The 23052-nt window shown below is 42.7% G+C and overlaps 1 long non-coding RNA gene across 1 annotated transcript in view; it reads left to right on the forward strand.

Moving 5' to 3' along the window:
* The window catches only part of LOC121852180, a 45387-nt gene that overhangs the window by 20728 nt on the left and 1607 nt on the right, over positions 1–23052 (forward strand). The gene's annotated exons all lie outside the window — the stretch shown is intronic.

A 23052-nucleotide genomic window follows, 5' to 3' on the forward strand; every position in this document is an offset into this window, starting at 1 on the left:
TGGCAATTGCACTCTGTTATACTGTTCCATGGAAATTTATGGATCCCAACTATCATATTAAACCATATTATAAGGGGGCTCCACTGCATATAGTTATTTATATCTTTGCTGCTCTATTCTGATCCTGTTTCATCTCTGAAATAGTCCCTCTTCAGATTGAGTCAGATTGATTATAGTTCATTGCTCAGCATTTGTTTATAATATAATAATAATCCTTACATTTGATTATAGTGCCTTATCACATCTTCGATATGTCTAAAAGGGCTTCACAGAATACACTGTAAAGTGCGGCAGCTAATTGCGCACAGCAGTGTCCCACAAACAGTTGTGGATTGAGTAACCAAATTATTATTTTATTTATTTTTAAAGGGATTATTACTGCCGGAAAAGTGATCCGCCAAAGATTAACAACTGGGTTCCTACTTAATGCAATGTAAGCAGAGGTGTGTGGAGCAAGGAAACTTGCCTAAGGTTTCAAACCCAGGTCCTCTCGCTTGTGAGGCGAGTATTCTAACTAATATGCTACAGGACTCCACTGTATACATATAAATGGAAAGGGAGTGGAGGTCATTGAAGGCCCAGTCGAAGAGGAAAGTATTCAGCTGTGATTTGAAGATGGGCAAGGAGGATGCAAGTCGGAGGGAGTGAAACAGAGAAGTCCAGAGATTTGGGGCATATTGGCTGAAAGCACAGAGTTGCGTAACATTCCTTTTTATGTATCTTATTTAGTACTTTCTGAATCAAATGCCCTATAGCTAAGTAAAATTCAGTTAAATTAACACAAAGGGAGCTCCTTCAATATTCTCATGGGCAAAAGCATTGCCAACACTAACTATCTCAGCTTCCATAGGGATATTAGCCACCTGGGTGAATTACTGGAGGGTGACTGTCTGTGAAACCTTAGCTCAGTGGAAGAGTAAAGAGGTCAAAATCCTTCCCAAGAGGAGGGGAGGAAAGAAAGATTGACATTTAAAAAAAAGCCTCAAAGTGGAATGCAAAACATGTCTGGGTATCCTCTAAAAATTGGGCTCTTTGTTTTGAAATGTAAAATATTTTTTTTTCCATAACACTGGGAGATGTAGAAACATTTTTATATTATTTCTCATCTTCTTCCTCCCTGTTTGAGGCAATGACTCATGCTTGGTGGAATTTAGTTCCAGGGGTGCCATGTAACCTAGACTGAGCCATTTTTCATTTATGACCCCGACCAGTGAATGTCAGCAGCCATAGGGTCATTATTGTCTGCAAATGATGTACACTCATGTGTGGATGAAACACACCCACATATCCAGATGGCTTCCAGTGGGTGGATGGTAAACAGGATAGGGAACTTTGGCTTATTTTTTCCTCCTTCTAATGTCAGAGATACTGATGCCAATTGTGAGGACCGCACTATCCGAGTCAAACTAACTAAATATGAACTGCTAAACCAGCACGAGCAGGGATTACAATTAATATATTTCTGGTCTGGATAAGATCAATACCAGTTTAGATATCAATGCCTTTCATGTTTAGCTTCCACGCAATAAATATAAAATTGTAATTATTTAGATTTTCTGACCAGATGCTGGTAATGTCAGTCAAGGATTGGTTACCTGTCAGAGAAACCCCAAGCAGCTCCAGATAAACTAACCTCAAGCACAACCGAGGCATCTCAAAACAGATCAGTTCCAAGCATTCTCTAGAAAGAGACAACTTTTTTTTTATATAGCACCTTCTCATGTTCAAACATCTCTAAGTGCTTTACAGTAATTACTGTTCAGTGTATTGGTTGTTTTTGTAGGCAAATGCAATAATCGTTTGTGCCAGCAATGTCCCACAAACAGCCATGAGGTGAATGACGAATTGATCAGCAGGATTGTTGGCTAGGACCCCAGGAGAAACTCCCTCCTCTTTTTGAATAGTGTCCTGGGATCTCTAAAGAGGCTATTGCAGAAGATGATCGAGATCTAGCAATTATTTACTAGATACCATTTCCGTGTTCTTTGCCAGCATGAACTGGGTTGCATAGTAGATAGTTTTAATATTTATTTTTTGCTTTTGGGAGCTCATCCCCAGTGTTGGTGAGATGAGTTAGAAGGATTGAGTGAATAAAATGAGGTTGTTCAGCTTTGAAAAGTGACAATCCACAATGAGCCTTAAGAAGCATATAAAATGCTGAATTGAACAGAGAAAGTAAACTTAGAACAATGCCTTCAGATACACTAAGTTAGCAAAAAGGACACAGGTTCATGGTCATAAAAAGCATATTTAAGAGGCTACTGACTCATTTACATATATTGGAAACAGGTCATTCGGCTCAATTAGTCCATGCTGGTGTTTATTATCTACACAAATCTCCACCCACTCTTTACTCCCTTATATACACTTCTATTCCACTTTCACTCAATTGAGGTCTAGGTTCCTCTTAGAAACACTTCAGGCAGAGAGTTCCAGATCTCATTACTCATCCTTGTATCCCTGGTTACCGACTCACGAACAAAGGAATGGTACCTTTTATTTAAAAACAGGTTGATACTGTAATGGGAAGACAATAGGTTGAGTACTGTGAAAGGATGCAGTAAAACAGACCAGAGAACCTTAGATCCATAGAAATGTATGGCACAGAAGAAGGTCATTCAGCCCATTGTGTCTGTGTCAGCTGTCTCAAGAGCAATCATTTCTGCCCCTCTGACCTGCCCTTTCCCCATACTCTGGTAGCTGATTCTTTTTAAGTATCTGTCTAGTTCCCTCTTGAAGACTAGTATGGACACTGCTCAACTACTGCTCCTGGCTGGGCATTCCATATCCTAACTACTCAGCACATGAAAAAAAATCTCCAAATCTCCCCATTTGTGCATTTACTATCTTTGGTTGCTGCGTTTCACCCACAAAATTTACAGACAATTCACTTTACAATATATTGTGTGAAGCACTTTGAGACGTTTTGAAAAGGTTATAAAGTGCTATCAAATGCAAGGATTATTATTATCTTAAATTGATGCACCCTAGTTGCTGACTCACTGACCAGTGGAAATAATTCTCACTATTAACTATCAGAATCCCTCATAATTTCAAAGACCTCTAACAGATCATCCCTCAAACTCCTTTGTTCCAGCAAAATGTCCCAGTTCCTCCAGTCTCCACTTATAGGCCAAACATTTCATCCCCGGTATCACCTTAGTAAATCTCCTCTGCACCACCTCTATCACCTTGGCATCATTCCTTAGGTGGGGTGAATAATACTGGAAACAATATTCTAACCGTGGCATTATATATATATATATATATATTCTATACCCCTATTTATAAAACCTAAGATTCCATTAGTTTATTTGACAGCATTATCCACCTGCCTTCCTACCTTTAAGGATTTATGTACATTAACCCTCAAGTTTCTTTGCTCTTGATTCCTTTCAATATTTTACCACCCAACATATAATTGTTCTCCTTATTCTTTCACCTAAAATGTACAACCTCGCATTTATCTGCATTAAACATCTTCACGTGTTACCTCTCTTGATCTTGTACCCAGTGTTGTTTCAACCACAGTTGAATTGCTATTATTAAAAGTAATGTATATTTTTAATTATTGATATAAGCACTGAACAACAACAACAAAATTACATTTATAGAGCACCTTTCACGTTGGGAGGATGTCCCAAAGCGCTAAACAGTCAGGTGTCGGGACCTGAGCTTGGAGGAGGGGGAGATGGTGTAGGGTTGAAGGAAGGCAGAGAATGCCTGGCTACCGATGGTAGGGCGGGTCGGGCGGGTTGGAGTAGGCCGGAGCCCGATGAATGGAGGGAGCGGGCAGGCTCGTAGGGAGTCAGCAGGACAGAGAGGTAGGAGGGGGCAAGGCCATGGATGGCCTTAAAGGTGAGGACAAGGATCTTGAACTCGATCCTCTGGGGGATGGGGAGCCAGTGGAGTCGGGCGAGGGTGGGAGTGATGGGGTCACGGAGCCTGGTGCGTGAGAGTACATGAGCTGTAGAGTTTTTCCTCAGCTTGTCAGGGAAAGAGTTGGGAAGGCCAAAGAGGAGGGCGTTCCCGTAATCGAGCCTTGATGTGACGAATGCGTGGGTGAGGGTTTCGGCAGCCTGAGGGGTGAGGCAGTGGCGGAGTCTGGCAATGTTGCGGAGGTGGTGGTAGGCAGTGCCGGTCATGGCGCGGATGTGGGGGAGAAAGGACAGTTCAGGGTCAAACAAGACACCCAGGTCCTGACTGGCTTAGTGGGGTTGAGTGTGCAGCCGTGGAGGCTGATGCTGCCAGCGCCTGAGGTGCGGAAGCGTTGGCGCGAGCCAATCAGGACGGCCTCGGTCTTGCTGACGTTGAGTTGGAGAAAGTTGGCCCTTATCGGACAGGCAGTGCGGGGGCTGGAGGAGAATGGGATAATGAGAATGGGCTGTAGGAATGGGTCGGTGAGTGGGAAGGAGTGGCCACCTAACTCATTAGAGGCTGTGTCCATTTAGTAGACTGATAGCATGTAACACTGAATAAGTTATTCGAGCAAGGATTTTCAAATTTGTTTTTTCATTAATTCACAATATCCTATGATAAATCAAATTCACCATATTTGAAGAATATGGCTGATAGTGTGTTCCATATTATATACAGGGAAATCACGCAATTTCTGGAGCATCTGTAAGCCTTCTTTGATGTACATTTACTTTTTAATGTGAAATGTCTTGGATTTGGATCACCAGGTTATTTCCATTTGGCTGATCTGAGTGTTGAGCAAACATCCATTGAAAACACAGAAATGGGGTTAATTGCCGTCATAATTGTCTGTGAGGGACGTGCTCCCTTATCACAGTCATCAATTCTGCTGAGGTCTGAAACTGACCTTGTCAGTCCTGACCTCCTCTGCTTCTCTTGGTAACTCAACCAGAATATGTCTAACTTCAGGTGCATCTTTCTCGTCTACAAATATTCCAGCAGAACTTTGCACATGGTCAGTTTGAACAGATTGAATTATTAAACTAATCAGAATTAAAACAGTTTTTTGAACTTTTTTTTGCCATTGAACAGCTTTTTCTCAGTCTTAAATATTTCTGATTTCAACATAAAACATTCAGTGTGGAGCCCCGCAGCATAGTGCTCACCTCGCAAACGAGAGGACCTGGGTTTGATTCCCAGGCAGGAAGAAACGTTGGGCAAGTTTCCTTACTCCTTGCTCCTCTGTTTACCTGCAGTAAATTGGGACCTGGTTGTCAGTTGATTGATGGATTGCTTTCTGTGGGTAATAATCCCTGAAAAAAATTGGTCACTCAATCCATGACTGTTTGTGGGACACTGCTGTGCACAAATGGCTGCTGCATTTCACCCATAAAATACAGTCGATTCAGTTTACAGTATATTCTGTGAAGCTCTTTGACATGTCTCAACGTCGTGATAAGGCACTATATCAAATGCAACTATTATACCAATCCAATTGGTGTGGAATTTCTTCAGGTAAAATTTGCCTTATCATTATAAAACAACTACAGAGATCATATTTTCGCGATCATTTTCTATAGATTAGTTAAATATTTTAGGGAACTCTGAAATTAGCTGCATGCTTTATCAGAAACCATACCTCAGAGTCATCTAGACAAAATTACGATCCACAGGACTATTGATAACCATGGCCAAACACTGAAGCCAGCGCTGTGGTGCTTTATTGTCAATCATTCTGTACCTTATCTGGGGTCATATTACAGTTTGTATGCTGGAGTTTAATCCATGCTGTAGTCCTGTAGAGTCCTGTAGCTCAGCGGTTAGAGCACTCGCTTTGCAAGCGAGAGACCTGAGTTCAATTCCAGGCAGGGTGAAACCTTGGGCAAGTTTCCATACTCCACACGCCTAATAGTAATCCCTCCAAAACAAAACAATAATAAATTGGTCATTTTCAATCTACGACTGTTTGTGGGACACTGCTGTGCGCAATTGACTGCCGCGTTCGCCTACAAATATACAGTCAATTCACTTTACAGTGTGTTCTGTGAAGCGCTTTGGGACATCCTCCCGACGTGAAAAGCGCTATATCAAATGCAAGGATTATTATCATTAATATTATTATTAATAATAATAATATAATAATAATCCTTGCATTTGATATAGCGCTTTTCACGTCTTCTAGACGTCTCAAGGGGAATAGGATGTCAACAAGGTATGTGCAAATGCCACTTCATTGAAGTTGGTAAGTTGTAACTTGAGACATAATTGGCACTGGTTTGAGTGGGATTTTCAAATCTTTGTTACAGCCTCAAATTTGATGCAACTGCTGTAAATACATAATTCTGCTATTTTCCTGAATGTAGCAGTTGAGGAAGGCAGAGAGTACTCTGTGACTCTGGAAAGGGATGTGGACATATGGAATGTGAATATAATGACTATTATGTGGAGCGATGTTGTGGACAAAACATCACCTTAGAATGATATAAGTTTAGAACAAGGAAACAAGTGCTTATAGAATTGTTTCATCAATATTTTGCAGTATTATGATCATTAAGCAAATTGTGCTACTATGGAGCCTTGAGAGAAGAAATGATCAGGAACAGATTGTGATTGGAATAAAAGATAATATGAAGCAAACTCTTAAATGGGAGAAGTTAATGCTGCAAACAGCTTTACTAATAAGTGTAGAAGAAATATCAAGAATGCATATGAGAGATATTAAGAAAAGTACAGAAAGAGATGTGGAGATAGATTAATTGGCTCACAGATGCAGTTGGGATGACTTGGATGAGGAATATGGAATGCAGTGAGTATACAGGCCTAGACAGAGATCACTGAGAAATGTGGATTAACGCATCCTTTAAGCAGATGTCCAGCAGAAAGAAAGGAATGTTACGCGTGCAAGAAATATGGGCACTATGGAAGGCAATGCAGGAATAGACGAGAGTCTGTGTGGAATTATGGTAGAGAAACAATAGAGATGGTTGAGGGATGACATAAAAAAGGACAGGTAGGCCTCAGAGAACCAGGATAGAACAAGTACAATCAAGGCAAAAGGAAATAATAGACAACTCTGATATGGAATTCAGAATGAATGAACACAAGCGAGAGACCTGGGTTCAATTCTCGGCTGGACAAAGCCTTGGGCAAGTTTCCCTGCTCCACAGGCCTGATAGTCATCCCTCAAGAAAACAAAATCAATAATATATTGGTCACTTCAGTCCATGACTATTTGCGGGACACTATTCTGTCAGGACTACCGTCCCATTTCCAACCTCCCCTTCCTCTCCAAGGTCCTAAACGAGTTGTTGGTTCCCAGATTTTCTCCTTCCTCTCCCACCACTCCCTTCATGAACCACTCCGATTGGGTTTCCATTCCACCCACAGCACAGAAACAGCTCTGGTCAAAGTGACAAATGACATTCTGTCCATCTGCACTAGGGCTCCCTCTGCCTCCTCATCCTCCTTGATCTCTCTGTTGCCTTCTACACCATTGACCACTCTATCCTCATCCACCGCCTCTCCTCTCAACTCAACCTTCATGGCTCTGTCCTTGAATGGTTCAGATCGTACCATTCATACTGCCTCCACTTCATCTCCACAAACGGTTTCTCCTCTAGCCCCCTCACTGTCTCCTTGGTCCCCTCCTCTTCAATATCTATATGCTGTCTCTTGATGACATCATCCGCACACATGGGGTCAACTTCCACATGTATGTAGATAACACCCAATTGTACCTCTCTGCCTCCACCCTTGACTCCAGGACAACTGCTGTCCCGACAGAATGTCTGTCAGACATCAACAACAACAACAAGATTCCATTTATAGAGCGCCTTTCACGTCAGGAGGACGTCCCAAGGCGCTGTACAGTTGGGTCAGGACCCGAGCAGGGAGGAAATGGTCAGGGTGAGGGGAGGGAAGGGAGGGAGCGAGGAGTGGGTAGAGAGTCGAGAGGGGAGCTGAAGGCACGGTCAAAGAGAAAGGTCTTGAGACCGGCCTTGAAGGAGGAAAGGGAGGAGGCGGCGAAGGCACTGGGGAATGGAGTTCCAGAGCCTAGGGGCTGAGAGGCTGAAGGCCCGTCCACCGATGGTAGGGCGGTTGGGGCGGGGGATGTGGAGCAGACCGGAGCCAGAGGAACGGAGGGGCCGGTAGCTTGATAGCTGCGATACATCAAGGGAGGATTTTTTCAAGGTGGGAGTGATGGTGGCAGTTTTTAAGGGAATGGGAACAGAGCCAGAGGAGAGGGACAGGTTGACGATGTCTGTGATATGTGGGGCAAGGAGGTGGAGCTGGGAGATAAGGAGTGGAGTGGGGATGGGGTCAAGGGAGCAGGTGGTGGGTTTCAGGGATAGGATGAGTTTGGTGACAGAGGGTGGGGAAACGGGTACGAAAGTGTGTAGAGGAGGATGGGTAGGAGTTGGAGTGTGGCAGGGAAGGGGTGGGGGGTGGGTGAATGTTGGAGGGGAAGTGACCGCGGAGCGAATTCCCTTGATTATGGATTCAAGGAAATCCAGCATCTCTTCGCAGTGAAGGTTGGAGGAGATGACCTGCGCGGGGTGGCGGGGGGGACGGAGGAGTTGGGATGTGGTAGAGAACAGTAGCCTGGGGTTGTCCTTCGCCTCCAGGATTATCCTGGAGTAGAAGGACGATTTGGCCGAGGCTAGAGTGGAGCAGTAGATTTTGAGGAGGTCCAGCCAGATTTGTCGGTGGACCGTTAGGCCAGATTTGACCCAGGTGCGTTCAGCGGCCCACACCTGGCTCTTCAGTGAGCGGAGGTGGGTGGTGAACCAGGGGGAGGAGCGAGAGTAGGAGACAGTACGGGAGGTGATGGGGGCCAGAGTATCGAGTGTGGAGGAGAGGGTGTTGTGGAGGAGGGTGAGAGCAGAAGAGGGGTCAGTGAGGGTTGAAGGCCAGAGGGAGAGGAGTTCAGAGGACTCCAAGGCAGCGGTTAGGGATTGAGGGGTAACTTTTTCCAGGGGCGGTAGAAGATGGTGGTGGGTCTGGTGGAGGTGGGGAGGGGGGTGGAGGTGGTAAAGGAGATGAAGTGGTGGTCGGAGACGGCCTTGTCGGTGATAATGACATCGGAGACACTGAGGCCCCGGGTGATCACCAAGTCGAGTGGGTGGCCGTGACTGTGAGTAGGGGAGTTGATGTGGAGGGAGAGGTTGAGCGAGGAGAGCAGGGAAGAGAAATCTGAGGAGATGGAGCAGGAGGGGGTGAAGTGCAGGTTGAAGTCACCCAGGATGATGAGGCGATCAGAGCAGAGGCAGAGAGATGTGAGAAGTATCGAGATATCAGAGATGAAGGTGGGAGAGGTTTTAGGGGGCCGGTAGAGGAGGAGGATTTTAAGTGAGAGGAAGGAGGGGTGGGAGAGGGTGAGGTGCTCAAAAGAGGGGAAGGAGCCAGAGGAGTAGGGGGATAGGGCAAGTGGTGTCCTTGAGATAAGGGCAACACCACCGCCACGACGGTTGGGGCGAGGGATGTGGTGGGAGGTGTAGCCGGGTGGTGTGGCCTCCGTGAGGGGGAAGATGTCGCCTGGGGTGAGCCAGGTTTCCGTTAAGGCAATGATATCAACGTTCTCATCAAGGATGAGATCGTTGATGACCAGGGCCTTGTTGCAGAGGGAGCGGACATTTTGCAGTCCGATGTGGAGGGAGCGGTTGACAGAAGGGTGTGTGGGAGGGGAGGGGAGTCCAGGTTGTGAGGCAGGGGTGGGGGAAATGGGGATAAGGGAGGAGAGGTTGACTCCCCGGGTCTGTGTCCGGGGTGGCTGGCGAGTGTGGTGGGGAATGGGGCAGTCGGTGTGGCTGCTGCTGGACAGCCATCGCCGAGTGCCACGGTGAGCCCGGCGGAGGATTCCCAGGCTGGAGCAGAGGGAGGTTGTGGGAGGGTCAAGTGGGGATAGAAGGCGAGAGGGACGGAGAGAGAGGAGGAGAGCGCAGGAGAGATGCAGAGAGGGGAGGGTTTGGGGGTAGAGAGGAGGGAGGGGGTGAGGGTGTGAGGGTCATAGCGGCAGCCATATTGCGCACGCGGGGACCGGGAGCGAGCGGTCAGGTGGATGGAAACATTATCCCATAGGCTGGGGCTGGGGCAGCCAACCTAACAGGACCAACCATGGTGGGCTCTGGGGGGGGGGGGGGAGAGGATTTTTTTTTTTTTTGCGCGCGCACACTTCTGAAAACTACAACTATGACGTCAGCGGTTCCCCCACTCCGCCCCCACCCGTTCCCTCCTCAACAGCCCTGTGCTGCACTCCCTGCCGCGTCGAGCTTAAATACCTGAGAGGTAGGCCCAGAAAGTTTGAAAGATCATCCCTCTCACACTGGCAAACCAATTGTATTCCTCAAATATTTGAGCGCTTCAGAACCGTGACTATTGTATTTAAGGCAGCTTTGCTTCAGATGATTATTAGCTGGGGGCTAGGAAGGCATGTAACTCTATCTATCTGTAGCCTCAACAGCAGTGAGAGGAGATTATTACCTGTGTTGTCTTATCCTTTTGTTTAAAAAGCAGTTGAATCAATGAATAATTTGGCTCCCATTCAACCAGTACACAAAACTTGATTTAAAGTAAAGTAAACCTGTTTCTTTCTTTTAGATTTTAAAAATGCAATGGACTTCGACTGGACTTTGGTGCTGAATATTAAACCAGCTGTAACTAAATGAAACAAACTCTTTGCTCCCTCCTTCCTTTGCAGCAGATCGTGCAAGTTCACTTTATTAAAATAATATAACTTTGTTTGTTTGCCAGTTTTGCATTAATAGCTGGAGGTTATATTGAAGGAGCCATGGAACCAGTGACGAACATCTGACAGATGGCTTCTCCCTCCTGCTGGTAAAACTGCTCTGCAGTACAAAAGCAGAAGGGAGGTAAAATTGTTAGTTTACAGATCTGATTTTATAATAATAATTATAATAATCCTTGCATTTGATATAGCGCCTTATTAGGTCTTCGAGACTCTCAAAGAGCTTCACAGAATATACTGTAAAGTGAATTTTGTGGGCGAAATGTGGCAGCCAATGCTGTAAACTAAATTGCTGTTTGTGTCCCACAAACAGCTGTGGATTGAGAAGAAATCGAACCCAGGTCCCCTCACTTGTGAGGCGAGTGATCTGACCAATAGGCTCCGTACCCTGATCACACCAGTTCTAGCCAAGCTCTAGTGGTTCCTGTCACCAAACGGGTCAATTTCAAGATCCTCACACTCGTTTTCAAATCCCTTCATGCCCTGGCACCTCCCTACCTCTCCGACCTGCTTACCTCACAACTCGCTGCCTCCGCTCGACTGGCTTCAAGCTTCTGCATGACCCTCTTGCCCTCTATTCCACTACTGGGGCCATGCTTTCAGTCACTACTCCCCAAACTCCATCCGTCCGCCTTGCCCTTCCTTCCCCATTTCCATGTTGTGCCTGAAGACCTTTTTGTATTCGACCATGCCTACGGTCACCTCCCCCTCCCCTGGCTTGGAGTCGCACTCTGGGATGCTATCCTACGTGAGAGGGGCCCTATATAAATGCATGTGGTTGTTGTTGTTGTAGGCTGCAGCACTCCACATTTCTAATGTGAAGATGCTTTTGAAAGCATCTCCACATTAGGAATAATGTGATACTTTTTTACCAAGTTAACTAAAATCAGACAGAAAACATATCTGTAAAGGTTGTGCATTTGGACATCTCCTGTTGGTGTACAGAACAGTGTGAATAAATGTCAACAGTGAGCTGGTGGGGTAGTGAGATTTTCACTGGCTTTTTACATTTGGGAACTGGGTTGAGATTCACCCCAGCCTAATAAGAATAACATTAACTCTGCCTATTGGATCTGACATGGACCAATCTCAATGTACAATACAATACAAAACAAATTTGCATTTAAATAGCGCTTTTCACATTCCAATAAGCTGAATGTGATTCAGTTAGTAACACTCTCGCCTCTGAGTCAGAAGGTTGTGGGCTCAAGCCCCACATTGGGACTTGGAATCATATAGTCAGAGCTACAACAACAACAACTTGGATTTATATAGCGCCCTCCATGCCGGACGGTGTCTCAGAGCGCTTCACAGTAATGGATCCCGGGGCCGAGCAAGGGGGAGGGGGAGGAAGGTGACCAAAGGCGCGGTCGAAAAGAAAGGTCTTCAGCCAAGATCTGAAAATAGGAAGAGAGGGGGCGAGGCAAAGGGAGTGAGGAAGGGAGTTCCAGAGCCTCGGGGCATAGTGGCTGAAGGCACGGCCGCCGAGGGTGGAGTGGAGCACTCGGGGGACAAGGAGGAGGCCAGACCCGGTGGAACGAAGGCAACTGGCACTGTTGTGAGGAGAGAGGAGGTCAGAGAGTTAGGGGGCTGCAGAGGAGTGGAGGGATTTGAAGTAAGGGTGAGGACAAGGGTGAGGAAGGGTGAGCTAACACTCCAATGCAATGCTTGGGGTGTATTGCATTGCCAGAGGTGCCATCCTTCAGAAGAGACTTTCAGCTGAGGTCCTGTCTGCCTGTTCAGATGGATGTTAAAGATCCCATTATACTATTCAAAAAGAAAAGGGGTTTCTCCCGATGTCCTGGCCAATCCCCCGACTAAAATTGGTCACTCACTCCATGTCTGTTTGTGGGACATTGCTGTGTGCAACTGGTTGCCACATCCTGCCCACAAAATGTACAGTCAATCCAGTTGACAGTATATCCTGTGAAGCGCTATGAGACTTCTCAATGGAGTGATAAGGTGCTGTATCAAATGCAAGGATAATGAATTAATAATAAGGAGTTGTGTGTTCATGAGATTCTTTTAGCTGCGATGTTATAAACTGTGTAAGTATGTTATAAACTGTGTAAGGTGTAATTAAAGATTTGTCACATGAGAGCAGAATCTGATGGTGGAGCTGGTGTTCATTTGTCCAGCAACTTTGCAGTAAATGGAAATAGTGTTTCAAGTCTATTGTTTATGCAATGTGAACCTCACTGGTGTCTATAACTGAAATTGCTAGAAACAGTGGAGTGAAAATTGTGATCTGGTGGTCTAATATTTGTGGTGGGCTAATGTTTGCAGTGTTTCATAATGTTTCATAAAATTCAAATAAGGAACACATTATGCAACGTCTCAAAAAGTTACACCATAACAACAACAAATTGAATCTATATTGCACTTTGAGAATATAACACCAGGTTATTGAAAAACAGGATCAATTGATGTAACATAACATGTCTTAATTTATCGATTTGGTCTGAGGGTATGCTTCCCCCCCACTCCCCCCACCGCTCAGACACAGAGACATAGACACACACACACAGACAGAGAGGACTCCATCAGAGTTGTTGGACCTGAACCAAGCTGCTGTACACATTGGCCTGCCAGTCCACACATTGCACTGCCAGTTAGCAGGATATTATCTTCACTCTGATTTCTTTGGTGAGTTGAGTGTAGTGGGAGGGAGGGGATGGATTTCTTGAGGCAGCCAATTGTTTTGTTCTCGCCATCAGTGTCAGGAAACATAGATGCAGTGTTCTCGCCAACTGGAATACATTCTTAGGTAAACCCAGAGATCGCCATCAATCAATGCTAAATGAGATTTCTCCGACTTGGGCAATGGTTCTCAAGATATAACACCGTGAAAGGTAATGGAAATTCTGGCCACCTTAGAGAACACACATTCAACCAGTATAATCTTAAATAGCAATCAAGCTGAAAGTTTATAATACAGTCGTCTTGACCTCACCTCTCTGTGGGTATGAGGTGTGGACAATGTACAAACTGCATCAAAGAGTTTTTAACCCATATGACCATTTTGCCTTAAAATTTGCGATTACCTAAAGTTGTGGAAAATTCCCAACTTTAGGCTTAATTTGGGAAGGCAATTGTTTTTAAGCAGAAACAGCTTTGAAACTAAGACTGAATTGAAGAATTATTCCCAGTTCTACATGATCAATACATTTTCAAACAAAATGATCCATCAAGTTAAGACCAGGTGGAATTTCAGATCTGAAATCTTCAGCATTGCGATTCTGTCCAGAGCAAAGAATACTCGGAAGGAGGCTCTGCCCATGAAGGTGCAGGTGTGTTGGTTGTTAGAATGCCAGATAATAATTTATTAAAGTGTGTGTTCTATAGCCAGTTGAAATGAGGCAAATGACCTGTGATTGCTAAGTGTAAGGTCTTCACGAACTCTCCACAACAGAATCCAAATCCACCTCTAGATCATTGCCAGCAACACATGGGAGAGATGTGACTCTTGCAGAAATCAATGGCATAGCCAACAGGGTCCATTGAATGCAAACTGCTCAAGGAAAAGGAGCATAGAGTCACCAATCCAAACAGCTGTAAAATCAGCAAAGTCAAGGTCATCCTGATTTTATCTTTACATCTTGTGGCTGTCTCTTATTGTCCATCAGCCACCAGAAAGATCACCAGTGACTCTTCTTTTCTAATCGGCCAGCTGTGCGAGATATCTAACAAAAACCAATTCTACCAAATCCATTCTATGGAAAGCAAAACAACGGGTAATAGAGCATGCAAATGATTACCTCATGTCACTGCAGCTACTCATGCTTGAAGATAATGTAGTCAGCCTTGTGACCTGCCCTGGAGGAAAGTTGCTGTGAAAGGTTGTGACCTACATTTTGTTTAGCTCCTCTGTGTTCCCAGCTCTTTTGTCGTGCACACAAATTCAGTGCTCCCCTACCTCCACTTAGTTTATTTTCCTGATCAGAGAGGAATTAGTACAAAGTGAAGTCTACACTATTTCTTTCCAAAAGTTTGCTTTGACATGACTAATGGGATGTGGTATATATAAATCTATTCATTTGGGAATTAATTGCAATATACAAATGTATAGCTATGATCAATTAGCCACATCAAAACTAATAATATGTTTGGAAATAAATAGGATTCAATACTTTGACTATTTATTGCAAAGGTTAGTAGCACTCTCACCTCTGAGTGAGAAGGTTGTGGATTCAAGTCCCACAATGGGACTTGCAACTCATATAGTTGAAGCTGACACTCGAGTGCTATGCTGGAGGTGTGCTTCATTGTTGGAGGTCCTATCCTTTGGATGAGACATTAAACCATGGCCTTGTATATCTGTTCAGATGGATGTTAATCCTGTGGCAATATTGGAAAAGAGAAGGAGGTTTCTCTTGGTGTCCTGGCCAGCAACCCCCAAATAAAATTAATCACTGTTTGCTGTACGATTATTATTAATCATAATTGTGTACTTTAAAATCTTTATTCTGATGGAAGGAAATGATTTGCTTTCACAAAGGACATTTTTCTACAAAAAAAAGCACAACCCCATAGGTGAGAAGGAACACTTTCTATTGAGTGCGTTGAGGATATATTGCCAACCTGCGTCTAATATATTCTGGAATTAGGTAAGCAGGATGAGTCCCTCCAGGGAGAGAGTGCACATTCCAATCCGACAATCTATCTCTGGGATTTCCATGTAGGTGGAATGCATGGAATTCTCAGTTTGGTTTGGATACTCTTAAGCATAGTGATGGGTTTCCGCATGTGTCAGATACCCGGCTGACCAAAAAAAAAGTCAATAAATGGTGATGATAGTCTCCATGTGAGTTTCCAAATTAACGCCCAGCTGTACCTGACCTAAGAACAAGCAGTAAGTGTATAATAAGTGTAGCGGAGAGAAACCGCAGCCAATAGAAATGGGTGCTAAAGCAGCTTTTCCTTTTCCAACTTCCAAATTGTCTAAACTGACATGCCAATACAGTGGTGGGGATGGTGCATTGTCGGAGGTGCCGTTCTTTGGATGAGACATTAAATTGAAGCTCTACTGCCTGTTCAGGTAGACGTTAAATTCCCATGTCACGATTTGAAAAGAGAAGGGAGTTTCTCCAAGTGTCTTGCCAACAATCCCCTAGATAAATTGGTTATTAGTATCACATTTGTTTGTGGGGCATTACTGTATGCAAACTGATAATCATGTTTGCCTACAAAATACACAGTCACTACACTTTACAATAAAAAACTTGTGAGGTGCTTTGAGACCTTTTGATAATATGATGAGGTGCTGCATCAAATGTGATCATAATTCTATTCGCTTCATTATAATTCCTGCTTGTGAAATTAACAGTGAAATTCAAAGCCATCAAATCATGGATTCCAAATCACCAAAATCTGAAAATAAATGAACCCGATGGGCAGCTGCTCGTTGCTTTGTTCGTGGGTCTTTTTTTGGTGCTTTGCTGACTTGGAATATGTGATTCGTGGGCCATGAATTTCATTGTAAATTTCGTAAACCGATAGCTATAATTAACACAGCAAATCTGATTTGTGAATATTCCAAATTAGATCTCAATGCCTTTGCAGCTTTAACCCATATCCAAATCAGGTAAATTTAATTCCCAAGCAATCATGTTCATTCATGTTCGTTCAGAGCATTCGCGCTCTGGCCAGACCATACCTGGAGTCCTGCTTGCAGATCTTATCGTTTTGCCACAAAATATACAGTCAATTCGCTTACAGTACATTTTGTGAAACTCTTTGAGACGTCTCAAAGACATAATAAGGCTCTATATCAAATGTGAGGATTATTATTATTATTATTTTCACTGTGACATAAAGAGGCTGCCCAGGTAAAAGAGTCCTGAAATTGCCCTTTACAATTGTAAATCTATGTCCTCTTGTTTTGCTGTTTTGATTTAACTAAAAGTATTGTTCTAGGTTTACTTTCTCAATTCTATTTAAAATCTTGTGTACCTCTGCAGGGTCCATTGCCATACAATACTGGAAATTGTCTAATCATTGCTCATAGTTCATTCCTGTAACACTTGGGGTCATCCTTGCTGCCCTCGTCTGCCTCTAGGGCCTGAGAAGCCTCTGAATGTGTTGTCAACTGGACTTTATGCATAGAAGTACAAATACTGTAGTTGTTTTTGCTGTTGTAATGATTGGGATCGGGAAGAAAGTTTCTCTTATCCCAGCTAAGCTTAAGCAATCATTGAAATAAGCTTCATAAAAGTGTATGCAGCCTACTCTAGTAGTTACCAATGGACTTGAACACTTATGTATTTTACTGTATAATGACAGAAAACTGTTTAACATTTCAGACTCTATTTTAAAAACAAAGTGACTGGGTATCTTTGAAATGCCTAGATAGCCCCACAAACAGAAAGCAGCTGAGATAAAGGGAAGAGCCACTTTCCCATTGATATAAGACGACACACAGGGACAGCTGCCTTCCTAACACCAGTGTGTCCTTTCCCAGACCTGGCTCGACTAAGGAAAGAAGGAAAGAGTGTCAGAAGGTCACGCCCGGTCTGCTCTCTTGATTTGCTATGCCACCCTCCCCTTGTTTGAAGTTTATAGGCCTTGTCTTAATCACTGCAACCTGTCAGCGTGACTCTGTGCTACACCCTCTGTAGCTTATAACAGGCTTTGTGTTCTCCAGCAAAGTATCAGTCACGCTCCCCTTTTACTTAACATCTGAAAGTGCAGACAAGCTGAATTGTATTACACTAATAACCATTAAATCCCACTCCAAAGCCTATCAGCAATATATCAAACACGATAAAAGTCGTTTTGGTTTTTTTTATGCTGGACTTAAATGCACTTAAACTTGCTTATCCTTAATGTGTTTTCTTAAGTCAATTTCTATTATTTCTTAAAACCAATATTAATGCAACTTTTTCCCACAAAAATACATGCTGGGAGAATGTGAAGTTTTAAAGTAAGTTTCAGAAGATTTCAATTGAAGTGAATATCCAGTAAATTGTGGAGAGCTGTACATATTTATTACATTGTGAGAGATAGGCTACAGTAAGGGATGATTGCTGAAGACTGGCAATGAGAACAAGGAGGGAAAAGTTCTGCTGGGGTTGGGACTTAAAGTTTTTTCTTTGCATTTAGGAGCAGGCAAACATTGGATGATTCTTAAATTCATTCTTAAAAGAACCTGAAAGAAAAAGTTTCAGAATTAAGATTGAATTTAAAAATTGTTCAAAATTTGTTTTCTGAAGTACGAAGAAAAAGTTTAAGTCTATATCCAGGCAAAATGTCTCATCCTAAACTACAGAAAGATTCATTACACACTCTGTGTGAATACAATACAATTTACATTTATATAACACCTTTCACATTGTGAGGAAGTCTTAAAATGCTTTACACAACTGGTTGGGCACCCAGAAGAAGCTGAACAGGATTCAGGGGAAAGGGAGGTCAGGTGGGCTTTGAAAGTGGGCAGCAAGGGTACGAGTTGGAAGGACTCTAGGATGGGGCCCCAGAAAATTGGTGCACAATAGCTGGAAGGTTGCCTGCTGATGGTGGAGTGGATATGGTGGGAAACAGGCCGATGGTCACTGAGAGCTGCGAACGGCCAGGTTGGTAGGGTTACAGGAGGTTGCAGAGGTAGGGTGGGGTGAAGCATAGGTTCATGGAGCTTGTTACGGGAGAGGACACAGCTGCAGTGTTCTGAATAATCTGTAGCTTGTGGAGGGAAGAATTTGGAAGACCAACAAGCAGGGAGTTGCCTGAGGTGTGGAGACACTGATAGGAACCAATCAGGAGAGCCTCGGTCTTGTTGACATTCAACTGTAGAGAGTTAGCTCTCATCCAGGACTTGATGTCTGACAGAGATTCTGTCAGGACAGCAGTGGTCCTGGAGTTGAGGGTGAAGGCGGAGAGATAGAGTTGGGTGTCATCTGCATACATGTGGAAGTTAACTTCACGTAAGGATAATTATTAATAGGATGATACACATTCATATCTTTGACAGCTCCAATAATTGATTGACACTAATTGATTTTCCTCTTATTAAAGTTTTTGTAGGCCGATTGAAACCAGTTACTAAGTAAACGCAGGAACCTTTTCTAAAAGCATCTTTGAGGTCTGGGGCCTCTGAAGACTGTGAATTTCAAGCCCTGCCTGTGCCAAACTATGCAGAATGTTGTGTTGACTCTGCTTCTCAGAGGCCAGAAACTAATAAAGAAAAGATCAAGAGGATTTAACCATCCTTTGCAAGAGAGAGCCACTTCACTGATACTGTGATTAGAACAGGTGCACCCAGCTGCATGTGGGCATTGACAGGCTCTGAAAATACAAGCGATACATTCCTGCCAGAGTTATAAGGGTGCTGTGTCATCACAAGATTTCATAAAGGAGAACAGAAACTTCTGTGTGTATATAAAAAAAAGAATTTTTTTGCATTATACACTAATAGTTTTCAAACAACATTCGAGAGAACCCTTTTGCTTTCACAGAAACTGATGTGGCTAGTTTGATGTAGATGGTTTCTTTGTAACTGTTCAGAGGATTGTGAGCTATGACAGTAAACTCAATTTCACGAGCTTCCCCTCTTCCACTTGATTATGTTCAGGAATCCGTCATCTCCATCAGCAACTCCTCACAATTCCTGACAACATGGGATCCTTAATAGACTGAATCAGTGAATTGATACAGGCTGAAACAGTTTTGTGCTGAATTATTCTTCTTAATCCTTCGCTGAGTGTATTAGAATGTGGCACTGTGTTCATTTTCACAAGACGGACTGTGCTGTGAATATTTTGTGCTTTAAATGTTTTATTCTCGTTTTATTTGAATTACTCCCCACCTCAAAAAAAACCAACTGCTTTATGACGCTTGCCATTTTTGTTCTGGAAGGATGAGAGCAGATGGGACAAAGGGCCATCTTCATCCAAACCAATCTTGTGACTTTGTGGAAAAATGATGGATGGAAAGCATTTGTTTCTCAGAAAATAAAAATAGAGATTTTGGGATTCTATAAAAAGGAGAAATTGCACAGTTGGCACAATTTTTGTTTTCATTCCCTGGACATTCCAAAGTGGCGACTCCGAGGGCAATCTCCCCCGGAAGTGTTAGACCCTTAGGGCAGCTGCTGATACATTCCCTCGCTATTTTAGGCACATAGACATGTGATGGATTCCACAATAGGGCAGTCCTGGGGAAAAAAAGTGGACTTTTGTCAAGTATATAATTAAAATCAGATTACTTCTGCCTCATTGAAATCTAATGATGAAGAAACAGCTAGATCATTATCATTTTAACACAGTCATAATAACCGATGATTAATGGTTTGGGTTGACTGGTTTTTATGTTTTTACTCCTTTTTCCAGCTCCGTGCTTATTGTGACTTTGTAATACCTCAGCTTCCTGACTTTCAATGTTATGTGGACAATGAAGTCAATAATAATTCTAATCCTTGCATTTGATATACTGCCCCTTCATATCGGGAGTACATCTCGAAGCAACACATGGGATTTGTTGTGACTATTTTTGCAGAGAAACATGGCAGCTGATTTGCATACAGCAATGTCCCACAAACAGCCAAGAAGTGATTGAATATTAAGGCTGGCAAACAAAATTTGGTATTCAGAGATGAATGACTGAGGATGAAATCATTTTTCTTTAGAAGACGATGGGGTAGAAATTCCAACTGAGTCTAGATTTAATAATATTTCAGAGCATACCGAATTTGGCAAAGTGTTGAATTCAGATTAAACTTTGAAGCCTATTTTCTGTATTTCTTAAAAGAACTTGCAGAAAGCTCTCTTCAAACTCTCTCTTACTATGGCAATAGAGATAAATCTAGATCCAGGTATAATTTTGCCTACAGATTTGCAAACTAGATTTGTGTTAAACTCGACTTCCGGTTTGTAAATATCAGAGTGCAATATTCATGCTGAATTACAAATCAACAAAACCTGAACATTAAGGTTGGTGAGCACAATTTGGAATTCAGAGATGAGTGACTGAGGATCAAGTCATATTTGATTCCTGGAATCAATCGTTGATATGCATACTTCTTCATGGGGAAAAAAAATCAAGTGTCAACCTATCTGTGACCTTAGAGGCTTGAAGCCTTGTGAATTGGGCTTGTACAATACATCACATCTGTGTATTCTTGGATCCCAAATGAAGCCGATTCTTCTATCGAGAGAAAATTGATTCACATTAGTTATGTTTCATGATTAGATCAAAAATAAAATGTACACTTAAACACTCAGCAAAGAGTGACAAAGGTATGACAATAATCTACATTGGTACTATGTAGATCTGTTAATAGACTTTTTGTACTGTATGTTCTGTGAGGAAAGATTAAAATGATCCTGGAAAATAATAGTAGAGGTTCTTATATCAACCTCTAACACACCTTCTACAATTCTAAACTGAGCTGTATTGACCTCTTCAATTCAGAAACCCCCCTAATTTCTCTTTCAATTCCCTATGATTTCCTGGCCTAGCTGTTGAACCACAGATTTATACAAAGTTACAGCACGGAAACAGGCCTTATGGCCCATCAAGCCTGTGCTGATATTTTTCTCCACACAAGCCACCTAAACTAATCTAGTCCCACTCTCCATTTCCTCTAATATTCCTCTTTTGAAAGCAATCTTCTTTATCATATTTTATATTTTAACTTTTTCTGTTTTTTCCTGCATTTTTTCTAATCTTGGGCATTGTGTCTACTATACAACTTGGATTTGCATGATAAAGGCCTGTATCAAATGGACTGGACATCCTAGCCATAACCTTAGCCTGATTTTAAGATGACAGCGAACCTCACTTCCTTATTTTCTGACAAGAGAAGCTGGGAATTAGCTCTGTAGAGTAGAGAAGGTTAAGGGGAGATTTAATAGAGGTGTTCAAAATTATGAGGGGTTTTGATGAAGTAGATAGTTCTACTGGCTGGTGGGTCAGTAACAGGGCACACAGATTTAAGGTAATTGGCAAAAAAAACAGAGGGGAAATGAGGAGAATTGTTTTTTACACAGAGTTGTTATGGTCTGGAATGCATTGCCTGAAAGGCTGGTGGAAACAGATTCAATAACAATTTTCAAAAGAGAATTAGATAGGTGCTTGAAGAGGAAACATTTGCAGGGGCATGGGGAAAGAGCGGAGGAGTGGGACTGATTGGGTAGCTCTTCCAAAGAGCCGGCACAGGCACAATGGTCTGAAATGACCTCCTTCTGTGCTGTAATATTCTATGATTTCATTTCATGCCAAGCACATTAGAAACTGGGCAATGATTGGACATCTGGATTTAGCTGGAGCTAAGCTTAAATGTGGCAGATGAAAATATGCAGTAAGAATGGCCTATTGTTAACTAATTTCCTTAACATTAGAAAACTGTCAAAGGTGCCTTTACATAAAATGATCCAGAAATAGACCCGCTGTATCAATAATGTTATGATGCCTGAAAACATCTTTTTTGAGTGGCTCTAACACAGAGTTGTTTTATTGTATCCCATCTATTTTATGAGACACATGGTATTTTGTATTGGGGTTTAAAATGTTTGCTAACCGGAAATTTGGATCATGGCTGGCCTTCGCTTGGGAGCTACTTTTTGGCTGAGAAAAGATATGTTAAACGTTAACAAAATGCCATAAAGCAAACTGCAAAATGGCTTGTTTGGGGAATTGTCCCCCCAATATTCTTTTTATTTTTTTCAAGTTGCATAGCAGGTCCCACAACATCAGTTGCAAAACCAAGGTCTCTACTGGCCTCAATGTTTGGTTTGTGAGTGATGCATTTTTTAACAATACATAATAATCCTTACATTTCATATATATCGGTTGTTAGTCGATTGGTGGCTTTTCTGGGAATAATAATCGCTTCAAAAAATAAAAATAAATAATTACAATTTGGCAACTCAATTCACGACTGTTTGTGGTACACTGTTGTGCACAACTGGCTGCTGCATTTTGCCCACAAAATATACAGTCAATTCATTTTACAGTGTATTCTGTGAAGTGCTTTGTGATGTCTCAAAGACGTGATAAGGCGCTATATCAAATGCATTATTATTATTAGTGTCTCTGGGAACATTTCAAAGTGCTTCATGGGATATACTGTAAAATGGAGGGACTGTGTGTACTGTGGGCAAAATCCTCCTTGTAATAAAAAGACAGCTTTAGAGAGTTCCTTTACATTCAGATACTGCTCTCATCTGCAAGTTGCTTACTCCATCTTTGTTTATTCCTCTTCCCTTCCCCAGGAAGATGAAAGCTGTAATAAAAATGTTTATTTAGCAACAAAATCCTTCTGCTTGTATGTGGCAAGTGGGTTGATCTATAACAGTGACTGCTGTTGAGCAGATTCAATGGTAAAATATTGCTGCTGCACTTTATTGTTTAAGCAGCTGGCCGTGTCTAATAAATGTAAGGGTCAGAGGCTGAGC

The sequence above is a fragment of the Callorhinchus milii genome, unplaced genomic scaffold (genome assembly GCF_018977255.1).
Source record: "Callorhinchus milii isolate IMCB2004 unplaced genomic scaffold, IMCB_Cmil_1.0 Scaffold2, whole genome shotgun sequence".
NCBI lineage: Eukaryota > Metazoa > Chordata > Chondrichthyes > Chimaeriformes > Callorhinchidae > Callorhinchus > Callorhinchus milii.